The 12,763-nt window shown below is 45.9% G+C and overlaps 1 protein-coding gene across 4 annotated transcripts in view; it reads left to right on the top strand.

Moving 5' to 3' along the window:
• The window catches only part of ACHE (acetylcholinesterase (Cartwright blood group)), a 194,260-nt gene that overhangs the window by 127,584 nt on the left and 53,913 nt on the right, over positions 1–12,763 (top strand). The gene's annotated exons all lie outside the window — the stretch shown is intronic.

Here is a 12,763-nt window from a genome sequence, read left to right as displayed (position 1 = left end):
AGAGAAAGGGGGGAGGGGGAGACTTAGTCCAGTCTCAATAATGTGTCCGGGTCTCAGACAGTGTAAAACCCGGACGCATGATTCCAAACCCCAACTGTCCGGGTGAATCCCGAACAGGTGGTAACCCTATTCACGACTCATTTCCAGTCTACATGAGGCACATCCTTTAATAGGGTGACCACTGTCTCCCAGTTGTGCTCCTGCGTTGTCACCCTCACCTGCACCCCTGGTGGAGACCAGTGGCAGTGCTGACACACATTGCTCAGACATGGTCCACGGTCATCACAAGCCAGTGCACAGCCATGATGGACAGCCAACACAGGAAGTGGCTGGAGGAGATCGGCAATAAAAAAAGCTGAAAATAGTGACAGTATTTTTATGTTAAAAAAAAAAGGTAGATGTTTGTGGTGCTTTACTAAACGAAATGCCATCCATTTAGGTAATGAACGCACAGCAGCAGTGGCGGGTAAATTAGTGAATAACGATGAGGAAAATCTGAAACGTTGTCTTTAAATGTGAAGCATTTTTCCTCCTCCCCTGACACACGCATGTAAATGACAAAAACACGACGACAAGGTCCGCACCCCCCCGGGCAGCCAGGCGTATACGGCAGCGCCAGTGTATATATATGCATGTTTATTGAAATGTTATCTGTGAAGGCTGCCAGAAATAGACAGGAGAGACAGCTGCAGGATGTGCCTTCCTCCCAGACCTCTCTCCATTTATCACCCCCCTGGCCAGAGCTGTCAGAGAGAGCCCGAGCAGCCGAGGGGGGTAACCTGGGTCAGAGGCTGGCAAAGCCGAGAGGGAATCGCACACCGTAAAAAAAAAACGACCAATGTGCGTGGCTCCATGACTGGGCATTGGGCAAGGCGCCTGGTCCTGATTTATTCGATACGAGAGAAAGTCCGGGGGGGGGAAAGGAGTTCTGGGCCCGGATTCAGAAAGATGAGCGCATCTTTCTGCGGGCGTAACGTATCTTAGATACGTTACGCCGCTGTAACTTTGGGTGCAAATTCCGTATGCAGAAAGAACTTGCGCCCTTAGTTACGGCGGCGTAACGTATGGGTGGCGGCGTAAGCCCGCCTAATTCAAATGGGGATGTTGTGGGCGTGTTTTATTTAAATTTAAGATGACCCCGCGTTTTTGACGTTTTTTTTTAATGGCGCATGCGCCGTCCGTGAAATATCCCAGTGTGCATTGCTCCAAAGTACGCCGCAAAGACGTATTGGATTCGACATGGACGTAAATGACGTCCAGCCCTATTCGCGAACGACTTACGCAAACGCCGTAAAATTTTCAAAACTCGGCGCGGGAACGACGTCCATACTTAACATTAGCTACGCCTCATATAGCAGGGGTAACTATACGCCGAAAAAAGCCTAACGTAAACGACGTAATAAAATGCGCCGGCGGGTTGTACGTTTCTGAATCGGCGTAAATACCTAATTAGCATATTCCTCGCGTAACTATACGGAAGCGCCACCTAGCGGCCAGCGTGAATATGCAGCCTAAGATACGACGGTGTAAGACAATTACACCAGTCGGATCTTAGGGAAATCTATGCGTAACTGATTCTCTGAATCAGGCGCAGAGATACGACGGCCCGCACTCAGAGATACGCCGTCGTATCTCCTATCTGAATCCGGGCCCAGGTGTCCATTTCAAAACCCTTTAATTCTCAATCAAGGAAAGTTTGAAAGTTAAAGGGTATTGAAACGGACACCAGAATATTTTATACATTATAGATAAATATACTATTACTATATCACCAAAAGTATTGAGACACCTGCCTTTGCACGCACAGGCGAAGACTAGGATGCCATTAAAGTTCATGTGCGTGTAAAGGCATGTGTCCCAATACTTTTGACAATATAGTGTATTTATCTCCCCCCATATAAACACTATAAAAATGTAATGCTGAAGGAAGGCGCTGCACAGTTAAGTAACTGTAACGTCACATTCTTCCTACGTAAACACAATGTGGTCGCTACAAGCGCTCCTATGGAGCACTGGGTAGCTTGATTGGAACTGTATATTTCAGCTTCTGGGCTTGGCACTGGGTTTAAGCTGTCATAGACAGCCAGTGGTACCAGCACTATAGACTGACAACAGCAGAAATTACTTGGACCAAAAAGGTACTGGGGTGGTTCTGGGAAGAATTCCTGTTGTCTCTTCAAAACGCCACTCCGCTGGTCTCCACTGGCTCCGCCTATTCTCTCCACAGTCCACCGTCTTCTATGGCTCCACCCACACTCTCCACAGTCCACCGTCTTCTATGGCTCCACCCCTTCTCTCCACAGTCCACCGTCTTCTATGGCTCCACCCACTCTCTCCAAAGTCCACCGTCTTCTATGGCTCCACCCACTCTCTCCACAGTCCACCGTCTTCTATGGCTCCACCCACTCTCTCCACAGTCCACCGTCTTCTATGGCTCCACCCACTCTCTCCACAGTCCACCGATTTCTATGGCTCCACCCACTCTCTCCACAGTCCACCGATTTCTATGGCTCCACCCACTTTCTCCACTGTCCACCGTCTTCTATGGCTCCACCCACTCTCTCCACAGTCCACCGATTTCTATGGCTCCACCCATTCTTTCCACAGTCCACCGTCTTCTATGGCTCCACCTATTATCTCCATACTCCACTGTCTACCTCTGCTCTGTATGGTCTATGGTTTACCCCTGCTTTGCCTCTTCTCTTACTGTTCTCTTCATGGTCCACTGTCTACCCCTGCTCTGCCTCTTCTCTCCACCGCCCACTGTCTACCTTTGTTCTCCAAGGTCCACTGTCTACCCCTGCTCTGCCTCTTCTCTCCACCGTCCACTGTCTACCTTTGTTCTCCAAGGTCCACTGTCTACCCCTGCTAGGGTTGCCACCTCATCCCTTTAAACCCAAACACATAGTCATTTACACAGGTTCTAATTTATTGTGGATAAGGCCACCAAGTGAATTTTAATTACCACCTTAACCAGCTGCAGAACATGTGTAATTAAGATGTGTTTAGGTTTAAATGGGTGAGGTGGCAACCCTAACCCCTGCTCTGCCTCTTCTCTCCGTGGTCCACAGTCTCCCCTGGCTCTGCCTCTTCTCTCCGTGGTCCACAGTCTCCCCTGGCTCTGCCTCTTCTCTCCGTGGTCCACAGTCTCCCCTGGCTCTGCCTCTTCTCTCCGTGGTCCACTATCTCCCCTGGCTTTGCCTCTTCTCTCCGTGATCCACAGTCTCCCTTGGCTCTGCATCTTGTCTCTATGGTCCACAGTCTCTCCTGGCTCTGCCTCTTTTCTCCGTGGTCCACAGTCTCTCCTGGCTCTGCCTCTTCTCTCCGTGGTCCACAGTCTCCCCTGGCTCTGCCTCTTCTCTCCGTGGTCCACAGTCTCCCCTGGCTCTGCCTTTTCTCTTCGTGGTCCACATTCTCCCCTGGCTCTGCCTCTTCTCTCCATGGTCCACAGTCTCTCCTGGCTCTGCCTCTTCTCTCCATGGTCCACAGTCTCCCCTGTATCTGCCTTTTCTCTCCGTAGTCCACAGTCTCCCCTGGCTCTACCCCTTCTCTCCATAGTCCACAGTCTCCCCTGGCTCTACCCCTTCTCTCCGTAGTCCACAGTCTCCCCTGTATCTGCCTTTTCTCTTCGTGGTCCACAGTCACCTTTGGCTCTGCATCTTCTCTCCATGGTCCACAGTCTTCCCTGGCTCTGCCCCTTCTCTCCGTAGTCCACAGATTTCCCTGCTCTGCCTTTTCTCTCCGTGGTCCACAGATTCCCCTGGCTCTGCCTTTTCTCTCCGTGGTCCACAGATTCCCCTGGCTCTGCCTTTTCTCTCCGTGGTCCACAGATTCCCCTGGCTCTGCCTTTTCTCTCTGTGATCCAGTCTCCCCTGGCTCTGCCTCTTCTCTCCGTCGTCCACAGTCTCCCCTGGATCTGCCTTTTCTTTCTGTGGTCCACAGTCTCCCTTGGCTCTGCATCTTCTCTCTATGGTCCACAGTCTCCCCTGGATCTGTCTTTTCTCTCTGTGGTCCACAGTCTCCCCTGGTTCTGCCTCTTCTCTCCGTCGTCCACAGTCTCCCCTGGATCTGCCTTTTCTTTCTGTGGTCCACAGTCTCCCTTGGCTCTGCATCTTCTCTCTATGGTCCACAGTCTCCCCTGGATCTGTCTTTTCTCTCTGTGGTCCACAGTCTCCCCTGGTTCTGCCTCTTCTCTCCGTCGTCCACAGTCTCCCCTGGATCTGTCTTTTCTCTCGAGGGTCCACAGTCTCTCCTGGCTCTGCCTCTCCTCTCTGTGGTCCACAGTCTCCCCTGGTTCTGCCTCTTCTCTCCGTCGTCCACAGTCTCCCCTGGATCTGTCTTTTCTCTCGAGGGTCCACAGTCTCTCCTGGCTCTGCCTCTCCTCTCTGTGGTCCACAGTCTCTCCTGGCTCTGCCTCTCCTCTCTGTGGTCGAGAAAAAAAGTTTTGGGACTTTAAATGAGAAATATATTAACATATATCTCCATCCCTGTTATATGTAGAAAGGAAGAGGGGTTTGGGACTTTAAATGAGGTATGCATGAAAGAACTCAAAGATAAGACAGTGTAATATGGATGCGTTTATTTGTCTAAAACACATAGCAGAGCATGCGATTTTGAATGTATACATAATAGTAAACATACATGACAGTGCATGTCTTCGGGACTCTGTCTCCTGTTCCTGCTGCCGATGTACACAGTGAGAGGGGAGAGCTGTGCTCTTCTCATCTCAGCTGTGACAGGAGTTCTAGCACAGTGCTAGGACTCCTGTTTTGGAGGTGACAGGGTCAATAAAGAGAACCTGTCACCTCCAATTGCTATCACACAGGGAATTGTTTTCTCCTGTGTGATAGCAAAAAAGTTAAGTGAAAAAAAATTGATAAAAAATAAATAAATAATAAGAAATAATAATTAAATGAATAAAATAAAAATGTAAAGAATAAGAAAAATAATAAGGAAAATAATAAGAAAATTATACAAAAATTAAAAAAATGTAAGCGACAAGCTACAAAAAAAAAGTGATAAAAAAGTAAAAAAAATTGAACTAACCGTGCCGCCCATTCTCCGTTGATTTGGGGGGGGGGGGTTTCGGTTGGCAGGGAGGGGGTGCATTGCGGAACCTGGCCTTGGGGCGGCAGGGAGAGCAAATCCGGCCCTGGATGGAGATATATGTTAACATATTTCTCATTCATATTGTTGAGAGTCCAGAGGATAACAAGAGTTCCCCTTTAATTCACAATAATAGCAAAAGTTATTTTCCAGGGAAAACAAACAAATCTCCTTTTGTATTTGACCTCTTGGATAATAATGTTTCAGTTTGTTCCAGCAAGTAAACTATCCGCACGTGGGTTAATTTTCCAGGAAAAACGGATCTGTACACAATAATAAAATAAGGACTTCAAAGGGAAAGAAAACTGCGCTGTTTACATGAACATATCTGAGGACTTTTTACTAGAATAATATAACGTGATTTATGGTGTTTACTAAACTAGTAACAGATGAAACAACCGAACAGAATAAACTCGCCCAATAGGGCTAAATCTGATTCAGAGGAACTTGGGGACCCATTGCATTGGCCTGACCCCATACACCCCTCCCCTTTTTTTTTTTTCTTCTTTCTTTTTTTTTTCTCCTCCTCGTGTTGTGGTTTGGTATTGATTTATTATTATCAGTTTTTTATCACAAAAAATTGCATGCAAGCTTGAACAAGTCTTCAAGGAGAACTAATTTTTTGTGTTAAAGTAGAATAAATATAACATTTTAAATTGCTACAAAAGCCATTTTTTTATTTTAATGTTATTTAAAGTCCACTTTTTATTTTATTCTGAAGTTGCTGTCATTTTCTAAAAAATAGTGGCCCAGATTCAGTAAGAATCTGCACCTTTCTTACGCAGGCACAGGGCAGCGTTTTTGCCCTGCGCCCGCGCAAATTTTCTGCGCTGCCCGCGATTCACGGAGCAGAAGCTCTGTAAATTGTGGGGGCGCTGTGTTAACTTGCCCGACGTACGGGCGCCTAATGTAAATGATCCCGCCGGGGGCGGGAATCATTTAAATTAGGCGCGCTCCCGCGCCGAGCGTAGAGCGCATGCTCCGTCGGGAAACTTTCCCGACGTGCATTGCGGCAAATGACGTCGCAAGGACGTCATTTGCTTCAAAGTGAACGTGAATGGCGTCCAGCGCCATTCACGATCCACTTACGCAAACTACGTAAAATTTGAACGTTGCGATGCGGGAACGTGGCCATCCTATAGCATTGGCTGCGCCTGCTATTAGGATGTGTAACGTTGCGCGAAACCCGACATACGCAAATTACGTAATTTGCGTACGCAGGGCCAGCGGAAGTTTGTGAATCGGTGTTAGTATGCAATTTGCATACTATACACAGATCACAATGGGAGCGCCCCCTAGCGGTTTTCGCTAGAATGCAGCCTAAAATCAGCATGGCATAAGAGCCTTATGCCGCGCAGATTTTAGGCTGCAGTCGGCGTATCGATGTTCCTGAATCAGGAGCATTCGCTACGCCGGAGCAAGTAAGCAATTGCGCCGTGTAACCTATGGTTACACGGGCGCAATTGCTTCTTGAATCTGGCCCAATAATAATAAGGTTCCATTTCATGCAATGTAGAGACCTGCAGCCGTATAGATTGCACCCAGAAATGTAATTTCCTACTTGTGTGATCAGATCACTGATTCTCTCAGACGTTTGTGATAAGATAGAAGTTAAAGTTTTAGGTATCCCCCCCGCCAGGCGAGGGCTGACAGCCTTAGGCATGGGGGGCAAGTCCAGTCAAGTGGCCCATTGAACCGTCGAATGAGCTCACCATCCATGGCCCACCTGTTTTTTCAATGCAGCCTCACCAGTGCCCATCAGTGCAGCCAACTCCAGTGCCCATCAATGCAGCCTGATCACTGGGGCAGGTTACATGGGGTGTATGGGGGGGGGGGGTCAGCTAGGGGTGTCAGGGTCTCTCACCTCAGTGATCTCAGCTCAGCAGGTCCTTGCATGCCACGGCCTCCTGGGGAGGGTAATGCTCCTGGGGTTAGGTTGCAGCCAGCCCTGCATCCCGACTCCCTGACACGCACTTCCTCTTCCAAGAATCCGGTCCCAGGGAGTTGTAGTTTCCTCTGCGCTGCTCTGTTTCCCACCCACCGGGAGCTTGAGCGTGGACTACAACTCCCAGAATGCAACAGCTAGTGGCGAGCTGCTGTGGCCGTGACCCCGGCCCGACTTCCTAGTGCAGAATAAGTTAGAGTGGCCTGGGAGGCAATTGCCACCCTGCCCCCCGGCCCAGCACTCCCCTGCCCCCACGCATGAGTAATTATGATTTTTGTTAATATACTCCCTAAGGGTTAAATATTTCTAAAGGGAATGCAATCGCTGCAACTGCAATGGTGAGGCTGCATTCATGGCAATGGTGAGGCTGCATTGACCCTAATTTTGTTTCACAGTTCTTTCATTTAAAAAAAATTCCCGAAACTTGCGAAGGTGCGTGTTATACACCAATAAATAAGGTATATCCAAATAACACCCCGGAGCTCATCCTTAGACTCAAGGGCAGTTGGGCAATGTATTAGTTCATTTGCATTTAATTTTAATGGTTCAAAGAATGTCAGGCAAAATGGTCGGCCCTCACGAATGTTCACGTCTTCAAATCTGGCCCTCTTTGAAAAAAGTTTTGACACCCCTGGCATTGGGTGTCTGAAAAAGCTTAAAGTGGTTGTAAACCCACTATTTGGACTTTTACCTACAGGTAAGCCTACAATAAGGCTTACCTGTAGGTAAGGAGAATATCTCCTAAACCTGCACGGTTTAGGAGATATTACCCCCGCAATGCGGGCGGCGCATGCGCAGGGGGGAATCCACGGCTGAAGGACCGGCATCCGCCGGACCCTGACAATTTTAAATCTCCCGCGCGCACGCGCGGGAGTGACGTCATCGCCGCTCCAGCGAATCACAGCGCTGGAGCGGCGATACCCGGAAGACACGCCGGAGCAAGATGACATCCTGCTCGGCGTGGACCAGGTAAGTGGTACACACCTCGTTCCGAGGTAAGTATTTACTAATCGGCTAGTATGCGGTGCATACTAGCCTATTATGCCTTTTGCATTGCAGGTTTGGGAAAAAAAAAAAAAGTTTATGCGGTTTACAACCGCTTTAAACGCCAGAACTGATGGCAGGGAAAAGCAGCATAAAAAGCACTAAAAAGGCATTTATTGCGGTCGCCTAATGCCGCGTACACACGATCATTTTTTGTAAAGAACAAAGTTTTTCAGCCTCTAGAAAAAAACAACGGGCTAGATTCAGCAAAGAATTACGCCGGCATATCCATAGATACGCCGCGTAAATTCAAAGCTGTGCCGGCGTATCTACTTTCTGTATTCAGAAAGCTAGATACGCCGACATTAGCCTAAGATCCGACTGGCGTAATTCTATTACGCCGTCGTATCTTAGGGTGCATTCTCACGCTGCCCGTTAGGTGGCGCTTCCGTTGTTTTCGGCATAGAATATGCAAATTACCTAGTTACGTCGATTCACAAACGTACGTGCGCCGGCGTTCGTTTTTTACATGTTGTGACCAGTTTTTATTAAAAGGAACACATTTTTTTTTGGAGTGCGGTCGTCCCGGTTCTTCCATATATATTTTTGTAAGTGCGCCAGCGTTCGTTTTTTACGTTTTTGCGTAAGGCTTTTTCGGCGTAACGTTGTGCCTGCTTCTATGAGGCGCACTCAATGTTAAGTATGGACGTCGTTCCTGCTTCGATTTTTGAATTTTTTACGTCGTTTGCGTAAGTCGTTCGCGAATAGGGCTGGACGTAATTTACGTTCAAGTCGAAACCAATGACGTCCTTGCGACGTCATTTGGAGCAATGCACACTGGGATATGTACACGGACGGCGTATGCGCCGTTCGTACAAAACGTCAATCACGTCAGGTCAACACACATTAACATAAAACACGCCCCCCCCCTTACACATTTGAATTACGCGCGCTTACGCCGGCCCCATTTACGCTACGGAGCTTTTTTGTCTGTTACAGCGTGATGAATGTGCTTACTCCTTTACGAACGCTAGTTTTACCAGAACGAGCGCTCCCATCTCATAACTTGCTTCTGAGCATGCGCTGGTTTTTAACATCGTTTTAGCCCACACACGATCATTTTTTACAACCTGAAAAACGACATCGTTTAAAACGTTGTTGAAAAATGCAGCATGCTCGATTTTTTTTTGTTGATTTTCAGAACCTGAAAAATGATGTGAAGCCCACACACGATCATTTTAAATTACATTTTTTAAAAACTTCGTTTTTTTACATGCCGAAAAATGATCGCGTGTAAGCGGCATTAGGCCTCGCACTCACAGGGGCCTTGCGGCTGCCTGACTTACCCAATGCATTTCTCCAGTTTTGAGGGACCTTAACGCTGCTGTGCTCAGGCAGCGTTAAGAGCCCAGCATCCCTAACAACCAGTGCGTGTTTTTTGTTTTGTTTTTGTTTTTTAAGCTCTGTGTGAATAGTGCTGCTGATCTCCTGCAGCCTCTTTAAGCCATTTCCTGTCTATGAGTGATGGTTGCATGGCCTTTTAATCTGGAACAGATTATACAAAATTCAGCAAGATGTTATCAGAGCTGGCGTTGCTGTAAACTTTAGTAAAGGTAGTTGGAATTTTTTTCAGAAATAGCTGGGACAAGCAACAATGTAAAACCGTCTCCTGGGCTTCATTCACATGGTGATTTTTAAGTGATATTGTGTGATTTTTTTATCATATATATATATAGATATATATATATATATATATATATATATATATCTATATCATATGTACCTGTAGTAGTAGGATTATTATTAAATATATATATATATATATTTATTTATTTATTAGAATGCTTATAAAACAACAGCGCAGTCTTACACATGTGCCTCGATATACATATATATATTGGGCTGGATTCAGGTAGCTGCGCACCTTCTCACGGCGGCGCGGCGTATCCTTTTTACGCTGCGCCGCCGTAAGTTTGAGAGGCAAGTGCTGTATTCACAAAGCACTTGCCTCCTAACTTACGGCGGCGTAGCGTAAATGGGGCCGGCGTAAGCGCGCCTCAGTCAAATGATGTTGAGGGGGGCGTGTTTTATTTAAATTAGGTTGACCCTGCGTATATTACGTTTTTTACCAATGGCACATGCGCCGTTTGTGGAAAAATCCCAGTGCGCATGCTCAAAATTCCGACGCAAATCGTCATTGCTTTCGACGTGAACGTAAATTACATCCAGCCCTATTCGCGAACGACTTACGCGAACGACGTAATAAATTAAAATTTTGAAGCGGGAACGACGTCCACACTTAACATTGGCTGCGCCACCCAATAGCAGGAGCAACCTTACGCCGGAAAAGCCTAACGTAAACGACGTAAATAAATTGCGCCGGCCGTACGTACGTTTGTGAATCGGCGTATCTAGGTAATTTGCATATTCTACGCCGAAAACAACGGAAGCGCCCCTAGCGGCCAACGTAATATTGCACACAATTATACGCCGCCGCATTCAAGTTACGTCGGGGAGGAAGCCTATTTTTTTAGCGTATCTGCCTTTAAGAATCGGCGTAACGATACGCCGGCGCAGATTTCAAATTACGGCGGCGTATCTGGAGATACGCCGCCGTAAAAGCTACCTGAATCTACCCCATTGTGTGTATGTGTGTGTGTGTATATATATATATATATATATATATATATATATATATCATATGTACCTGTAGTAGTAGTAGTAGGATTATTATAAAAAAATATATATATATTGTGTGTATGTGTGTATATATATACAACTCCCCATCACCCCATCAAATAATTTTCTGCAGCTATTACCTTTATGTACCCCCCCCCCCCCCCAATCCCTTTAGAATGTAGGGCCCTCCTGTACCTTCTGTATTGAACTGTACTGTAATTGTGCTGTCCCCCCTATACATTGTAAAGCGCTGCGTAAACTGTTGGCGCTATTGCGGGTGTCCCACAATCGGGGTCACAGGAGCTGAAGAACGGGGAGAGGTGTGTGTAAACAAACCTTGCCTGTTCTTCTCTGTGGCAATGTCAGTGATCGTCTGTTCCCTGATATAGGGAACGACGATCACACACATCCACACATCCAGCCCCGCCCCCCTACAGTTAGAAACACACATGAGGTCACACTTAACCCCTAAAGCGCCCCCTAGTGGTTAACCCCTTCACTGCCATTGTCATTTTCACAGTAAGCAGTGCATTTGTATAGCACTTTTCGCTGTGAAAATGACAATGGTCCCAAAAATGTGTCAAAAGTGTCCGATGTGTCCTACATAATGTCGCAGTCACGAAAAAAATCGCTGATCGCCGTCATTAGTAGTAAAAAAATAATTATTAATAAAAATGCCATAAAACTATCCCCTATTTTGTAAACGCTATAAATTTTGCGCAAACCAATCAATAAACATTTTTTTTTTTTTTTTTTTACCAAAAATAAGTAGAAGAATACGTATCGGCCTAAACTGAGGAAAAAAAAATTTTTTTGGGGGATATTTATTATAGCAAAAAGTAAAAAATATGGAATTTTTTTCAAAATTTGTCGCCCTATCTTTGTTTATAGCGCAAAAAAATAAAAACCGCAGAGGTGGTCAAATACCACCAAAAGAAAGGTATATTTGTGGGAAAAAAAGGACGCCAATTTTGTTTGGGAGCCACGTCGCACGACCGCGCAATTGTCAGTTAAAGCAACGCAAAAAGGGGCCAGGTCCTTAACCTGCATATTGGTCCGGGTCTTAACCGATTAAATATGTGTATTCCACTAAGCACTTAAAAATTGGGAGGGGAGGGGGGTGACAAGTGTCCTTTTCCTAAAAACTTGCCATAAAAAAAGTATTTTTTTTTAATAAAAAGAAAGTAAAAAAAGTTATTCTTTCCTGTCTTGGAAATTTTGGAGGACACAAAACTGTCCAAATTTTGGTCATAGTGATGCCGCGTACAGACGGTCGTTTTTTGTGATGAAAAAAAAAACGACGTTTTAAATCATGAAATAAAACGACGTTTTTGAAACTTCATTTTTCAAAAACGACGTTGCCTACACACCATCGTTTTTTTTCACAATGCTCAAGCAAAGCGAGGTTACGTTCACCACTCTTTTCCATTGAAGCTCGCTTCATAACTAGCTTCTGGGCATGCGCGGGTTTAAAAACGTAGTTTTTTGCTACACACGGTCAATTTCTGTGAAACAAAAAACAACGTTTTGAAAAACGACACAAAAAATTCAAGCATGTTCGAAAAAAAAAAATTGTCGTTTTTTTGAAGACATAAAACGACGTTTTGCCCCACACACGATCATTTTAAATGACGTTTTTTAAAACGTCGTTTTTTTTCATCACAAAAAAACGACCGTCTGTACGCAGCATAATGCCGCGTACACACCATCACTTTATGTGATGAAAAAAAATGACGTTTTTAAAAACGTCACTTTAATTGACTGTGTGTGGGGGAAAACGTCGTTTTATGTCTTGTAAAAAACGACCAAAAAAAATTGAAGCATGCTTCAATTTTATGTGTCGTTTTTCAAAACGTCAACTTTTACTTCACAGAAATTGACCGTGTGTAGTAAAAAACGAAGTTTTTTCACCCGCGCATGCCCAGAAGCTACTTATGAAGCAAGCTTCAATGGAAAAAGTGGTGAGAACGTAACCTCGCTTTGCTGACGACGTTTTTTTCACCCGCGCATGCCCAGAAGCTACTTATGAAGCAAGCTTCAATGGAAAAA

This window comes from Rana temporaria, chromosome 3 (genome assembly GCF_905171775.1).
Source record: "Rana temporaria chromosome 3, aRanTem1.1, whole genome shotgun sequence".
In the NCBI taxonomy this organism is placed as follows: domain Eukaryota; kingdom Metazoa; phylum Chordata; class Amphibia; order Anura; family Ranidae; genus Rana; species Rana temporaria.
The sequence above is the reverse complement of the archived record's forward strand: the minus strand, read 5'-3'. Positions and strand labels throughout refer to the sequence as shown.